Source organism: Armigeres subalbatus, chromosome 3 (assembly GCF_024139115.2).
Source record: "Armigeres subalbatus isolate Guangzhou_Male chromosome 3, GZ_Asu_2, whole genome shotgun sequence".
NCBI classification, from domain to species: Eukaryota; Metazoa; Arthropoda; class Insecta; order Diptera; family Culicidae; genus Armigeres; species Armigeres subalbatus.
This window is the reverse complement of record NC_085141.1, coordinates 96,993,151-96,999,996: the sequence shown is the minus strand read 5'-3', so window position 1 is coordinate 96,999,996 and position 6,846 is coordinate 96,993,151.

Below are 6,846 nucleotides of genomic sequence, written 5' to 3'. Positions count from 1 at the left end.
GTCCAGTCCAGATCAGTCCCAGATCGAGTCAGTCCAGAGTCCAGTCCAAGATCCAGTCAGATCCAGTCAGGTCAGTCCGTCGGTCCAGGTCAGTCCAGTCCAGTCCAGATCCAGTCCAGGTCAGTCCAAGATCAGTCCGATCCGATCCAAGATCCAGGTCAGAGTCCAGATCCAGTCCAAGTCGGAGTCCGGAGTCGAGTCCACTGAGTCAGTCCAGGTCGAGTCCAGATCCAGTCAGGTCAGATCCGGATTGATTAAATCAATCCAGTCAATCAGGATCAGTCAAGTCGTCAGATCAAAGTCAGATCCAGTCCAGATCCAGTCAGAATTAGTCCAGATCCAGTCCAGGTCCAGTCAAATCCAGTCCAGGTCAGTCCAAGATCCAGTCCAGATCGATCAGATCAGTCAATCCAGTCAGAGTCCAGTCCAGATCAAATTCCAAGATCCAAGTCCCAGATCAGTCAAGGTCGATCAGGTCGATCCAGGTCAGGTCAGATCCGGTCCAGTCCAGTCCAGGTCAGTCAGGTCCAGTCCAGTCCAGGTCAGTCCAGGTCAAGTCAGGTCAGTCCAGATCCAGTCAGGTCAGTCGATCCAGGTCAGATCTAGATCAGTCCAAGTCCAGTCCAGGTCGAGTCAGGTCAGTCCAGTCAGTCCAAGGTCAGTCAAGAATCAGTCCAGGTCCAGTCCAAGATCAGTCAGTCCAGGTCCAAGATCCAGTCCAGGTCAGATCCAGTCAGATCCAGTCAGTCCAGATCCGAGTCCAGGTCGAGTCAAGGTCGAGTCCAGATCCAGTCAGGTCGGCGTTCCAGATCCAGTCCCAGATCAGTCCAGTCCAGATCCAGTCCAGTCAGTCCAGGTCCAAGTCTGGAGTCGATCAGTCAGATCCAGTCCAGAGTCCAGTCCAGGTCAGGTCAGATCCAGGTCAAGATCCAGTCCAGATCGGTCCAGATCCAGTCAGATCAGATCCCAGATCAGTCCCGATCCAGTCAGGTCAGTCAGGTCCAAGATCCAGTCAGGTAGAGTCCAGAGTCAGTCAGGATTCAGTCCAGATCAGTCCGATCAGGTCCAGTCCAAGATCAATCCATGGAGTCGAGTCAGATCCAATCCAGGTCAGGTCAGATCCGATTCCAGATCAGGTCAGATCCAGTCAGTCCAGTCCAGGTCAGTCCAGTTCAGTCAGAGTTCAGTCCAGATCCGGTCAGGAGTCAGTCCAGATCCAGTCCAGGTCAGTCCAGGTCAGTCCAGATCCAGTCAGATCCAGGATCAGGTCAGATCCAAGTCCAGTCCAAGGTCGAGGTCAGATCCAGTCAGATCGTTCTCCAGTCCAGGTACAGGTCCAGTCCAGATCCAGTCCAGATCCAGTCAGGTCAGTCAGTCAGTCCAGATCCGATTGGAGTTCGGTCCAGATCGGTTCAGGTCAATCCAGGTCGGTCCAAGTCCAGTCCGCGAGTCAGGTCATCCAGGTCAAGTCCAGGTCCGGGTCAGATCGGTCCAGTCCAGTCCAGATCAGTCAGATGTCCAGGTCATTTGGGGTCAGTTCAGATCCAGGTCCAGATCAGTCCAGATCAGTCAGGTCAGTCCAGATCCAGGTCAGATCCAGTCCAGGTCAGTCCGGTTAGTCCAAGTCAGTCAGTCAGGTCAGTCAGTCAGTCAGTCCAGGTCATTAAAGGTCAGTCCAGGTCAATCCAGTCCAGGTCCAGTCAGAACTGGGGTCAGATCCAGGTCAGATCCAAGATCCAGTCTGGAGTCAGGCTAGAGTCCAGTCCAGGTCAGTGCAGATCCAGGTCAGTCCAGGTCAGATCCAAAGTCAGGTCCGATCCGATTAGAAGTCCCAGATCCGAGTCGAGGTTCAGTCCAGGTCCAGTCAAGATCCAGTCCAGATCGATCAGTCCAGGTCAGTCAAGATCCAGTCCAAGTCCAGTCAGGTCAGTCAGATTAAGTCAATCAAGTCAGTCCAGATCCAAGTCCAGGAGGTCAGTCCAGGTCGGTCCAGGTCAAGGTCAGTCCAGTCAGTCAATTGATCCAGTCAGTCCAGGTCGATCCCAGGTCCAGATCCAGATCAGATCCAGTCAGGTCAGTCAAGTCAGATCCAGGTCAGGTCCGAGGTCAGGTCAGATCCAGATCAGTCCAAGTCAGTCCAGATCCAGGTCAGATCCAGTCAAGATCCAGTCCAAGATCCAGTCCAAGGTCGAGTCCAGATCAGTCCAGATCCAGTCCAAGTCCAGATCAGAGTCGAGTCCAAAGTCAGTCCAGGTCAGTCCAGGTCCAGTCAGTCCAGATCAGATCCAGTTGATCCAGTCAGAGTCGAACAGATCCAGTCAGGTCCAGTCCAGATCGGTCCAAGGTCCAGTCCAAGATCAGTCCAGGTCCAGTTCAGATCCAAGTCCAGGTCAGTTAAGATCCAGTCCAGGTCCAGTCCAGATCCAGTCAGGTCCAGTCAGATCAGTCAGGTCGAGTCCAGGTCCAGTCCAGATCAGTTTCAAGATCCAGGCCAGATCAAGTCTAGATCAGTCGTCAGGTCAGTCCAGAGTCGATTAAGTCCAGGTCCCAGATCCAGTCCAGATCCAGTCCAGGTCAGTCCAGGTCAGTCAGGTCAGTCAATCCAGTCCAAGGTCGAGTCAGATCCAGTCCAGATCCAGTCCAGATCCAAATTCCAGGTCAGTCAGATCCAGTCCAGTCAGATCCAGTCAGGTCGAATTTGATCAGTCCAGGTCCAGGTCAGTCCAGGTCAGTCCCAGTCAGTCCAAGATCAGTCCAGGTCGAGGTCCAGTCCAGATCAGTCAGATCGATCCAGATCCAGTCAGGTCAGTCCAGGTCTGAGTCCAGATCCAGTCCAGTCAGTCCAGATCAGTCAGGTCCAGTCCAAGATCAAGATCCAGTGATCAGTCCAGATCCAGTCCAGATCCAGTCAGTCAGATCCAGATCAGTCAGGTCCAGTCCAGATCCAGTCAAGGTCAGATCCAGTCAAGGTCAGTCCAAGATCCAGTCAAGATCCAGTCCAGGTCGGATCCCGTCAGTCAGTCAGATCCAGTCAGATCCAGGTCAGATCCAGTCAGGTCCAGTCCAGATCCAGTCCAGGTCCAGTCCAGATCAGTCAAGGTCAGTCCAGGTCGGTCCAGTCAGTCCAGGTCAGTCAGGTCGGTTCCAGATCCGGTCAGATCCAGGAGTCCAGTCAGTCAGGTCCAGATCCAGATCCAGATCAAGATCCAGTCCAGGTTCAATTGGAGTCAGTCAGATCCAGTCAGGGTAAAGTCGAGTCCAGGTCAAGATCAAGATCGATCAGTCCAGGTCAGTCAGATCCAGTCAAGGTCAGTCCAGGTCCAGTCCAGATCAGTCAGTCCAGGTCCAGTCCAGGTCAGATCCAGATCCAAGTCCAGTCCAGTCCAGATCGAAAGTCAGATCCGGTCCAGGTCGAGTCCAGATCCAGTCAGATCCAGTCCAAGTCAGTCCAGATCCAGTCAAATTGATCAGATCGAAGTCCAGATCCAGTCCAGATCCAGTCAGGTCAGATCCCAGTCAGTGGAGGTCAGTCCAGATCGGGTCAGGTCAGTCCAGATCGGTCCAGATCAAATTCGGTCAGTCCAAGTCAGTCCAGTCCGTCCAGTCAATCCAGGTCCAAATCTGAGTCAGATCCAGTCCAGATCCAGTCAAATCCGTCAAAATCCAGTCCAGATCAGTCCAGATCCAGACCAGGTCAGTCCAAGTCAGTCCAGATCCGGTCCAAGTCAGGTCGGAGTCCAGTCAGGTCAGTCCAGATTCCAGTCCAGGTCCAGTCCAGGTCAGTCAGGTTCGAGTCAGATCCAGTCCAGATCCAGGTCAGGTCTCAGTCCAGATCAGTCCCAGATTCAGTCAGATCGGTCAGGTCCAGTCCAGATCCAGTCCAGTCGAGTCCAGGTCGGTCAGATCCAGTCCAGATCCGGTCCAGGATCCAGTCAGATCGAGTCCAGATTCAGTCCAGATCCAGTCCAGATCCAGTCCAGGTCAGTCCAGATCCAGTCAGGAGTCAGTCCAGGTCAGTCCAGGTCAGTCCCAGATCAGTCCAGATCCAGTCCCAGGTCAGTCTAGATCCAGTCCAGATCGATCAGGTCCAGTCCAGGTCGGTTCAGATCAGTCAGAGTCTAGATCAAGTCCAGGTCAGTCCAAGTCCGGTCAAGTCCAGATCCAGTCCAAGGTCAGATCCAGTCAGGTCGGTCCAGATCCCAGTCCAGATCCAGTCAGGTCCAGTCAGGTCAGTCCAGGTCCAGTCAAGGTCCGATCAGATCCAGTCCAGATCCAGTTCCGATCCGGTTCAGAGTCAGTCAGGTCAGGTCAGATGCGGAAGTCCAGGTCAGTCCAGGTCGGAAGTACAGGTCAAGTCAGTCAGGTCAGGTCCAATGAGGTTTGATTTCAGATCAGGTTCGATCCAGGTCAATTCCGATCAGTCCAGGTCAGTCCAGATCCAGTCCAGGTCAGTCCAGATCCAGTCAGATCCAGTCCAAGATCCAGTCCAGATCCAGTCAAGTCCAGTCAAATCCAGATCAGTCCAGATCAGATCAAGGTCAGATTAGATCCAAGTCCAGATCCCGTTGAGTCAGTCGAGTCGATCAGTCAGGTCAATCAAGATCCAGTCAAGAGTCGGTCAGATCAGTCAAATTCAGTCCAGAATCCAGTCAGATCAGTCAGATCGATCGAGTCCAGAGTCAGTCAAGTCGATCCAGTCCGAATTCCCAGGTCAGAGTCCAGTCCAGAATCCAGTCAGGTCAAGATCAGTCGAGGTCAGTCTGGAGTCGATCTGGTCAGTCCAGGTCCAGGTCGGTCCAGATCCCAGTCGATCGGTCCAGATTGGTCAGGATCGAGTCCAAGATCCGAGTCAGGTCCAGTCGGTCAGATCCAGTCCAAGGTCGATCCAGATCGAAGTTCCAGGTCAGATCCAGATCAGTCCAGGTCAGATCGATCAGGTCAGTCCAGATCGGTCCAAGTCAAGTCCGGTCCAGATCCAGATCCAGAGTCAGGATCAGTCAGATCGGTCCAGGTCGGTTCCAGGTCAGTCGTCAGTCAGATCGATCAAATCCGAGTCCAGATCAGTCCAGGTCAAGATCCAAGTCGTTAAGGTCGATTGATCCAGTCCAGGTCAGTCCAGAGTCCAGTCCAGATCCAGTCAGATCCGTCCAGATCGAGTCAAGGTCGAGTCCAAGTCGAATCCAAGTCTAAAGTCAGTCGATCAAATCAAATTCAGTCAAATCCAGTTCCGGTCAGTCAAGATCAGTCCAGATCCAGTCCAGAGTCAGTCAGATCCAGTCCAGGTCCAGTCCAGGTCAGTCCAGATTTGTCAGGTTCCGTAGTCAGTCAGTCAGATCCAGTCCAGTCCAGGTCGGTCCAAGATCCAGTCCGATCAGTCAGGTCAGTCAGGTCAGTCCAAGGTCAGTACAGATCGAAGTCCAGATCAGTCAAATCCAGTCGGATCCAGTCCAGATCCAAGTCCAATCAGATCCGATCGATCCGGTCCAAGGAGTCGGTCAAGTCAGTCAGGTCAAGAGTCAGGTCCAGATCCAGGTTCCAGATCAGTCGAGTCAGTCAGAGTCCAGTCCAGTCAATCCAGGTCAGGTCAAGATCGGTCCAGTCGATCAGGTCCAGTTTGGTCAGTCCAAGTCGAGTCCAGATCCAGTCCAGGTCGGTCAGATCAGTTCGATCAGTCAGAGTCCAAGTCGGTTCCAGGTCAGTCCAGGTCGGTCAGGTCAGTCCAGATCAGTCCCAGATCCAGTCAGGTCCCAAGATCCAGTCCAGTCCAGTCCAGGTTCGGTCAAGGTCGGTCCAAGGTCGGTCCAGATTGATCCAGTCCAGTCAGTCAGTCAGTCAGATCGGTCAGTCGATCAGGTCAGTCCAGATTCCAGATCCGGTCAGTCCAGGTCAGGTCCAGATCCAGTCCAGATCCAGTCAAGTCAGGTCCAGTCGGTCAGTCCAGTCAAGGTCGAAGTCCAGATCCAGATCCGGTTCCAGTCAAGTCAGTCAGTCCAGATCCAGTCAAGGTCAGTCCAGGTCAGTCCAGATCAGTCCAGATCGGTCCAGACATGGGAGTCCAGATTCCAGTCCAAATTCAGTCAAGATCCAGTCCCAGATCCAGTCCAGATCGAAGTCAGGTCCAGATCGGGTCAGTTCCAGGTCAGATCCAGAGTCCAGGTCAGATCCAGTCAGTCAAGTCCAGTCAAATCCAGTCCAGAATCCAAAATCGAATACAGGTCGAAACTGATTTCCAGTCAGGATCAGTCCAAGGTCAGATCAGGATAAATTCGATCGGTCAGGTCGAGTCCAAGTCCAGTCCAGATCAGTCCCAAATTGACAGTTCCAGTCAAGGTTCAGTCCAGTCAGTCGGTCGGTCCAGTCCAAGTCCAGATCAGATCCGGAGTTCCAGGTCCGGTTCAGTCGATCCAGTCTAGATCAGTCCAGGTCGAGTCCAGGTCAAGTCAGTCCAAATCCAGGTCGAGGTCAGATCCAGTCCAGATCCAGTTCAAGATTCCATCAGTCAAGTCCAGTCGGTCAAATCCGTCAGATCCAGGTCAGGTCGAGTCAGGTCAGTCGATCGAGTCCAGGTCAGTCCAGTCGGTCAAGATCGGTCCAGGTCAGTCGATTAGTCAGTCAGTCAAGATCCAGTCCAGGTCCAGTCCAGGTCAGGTTCGATCCAGTCCAGATCGATCCAGGTCAGTCAATCGAGTCAGATCCAGGTCCAGATGTCGGTCCAGAGTCGGTCAAAATTAATCGGTATCGATACCGTCCAGTCAATCCAGAGTCAATCCAAATCCGATCAGTCCATTTCCATTTCGAGTCCCATCCGATCCATCCGAATCAATCCAAATCCAAATCCAACCCAAC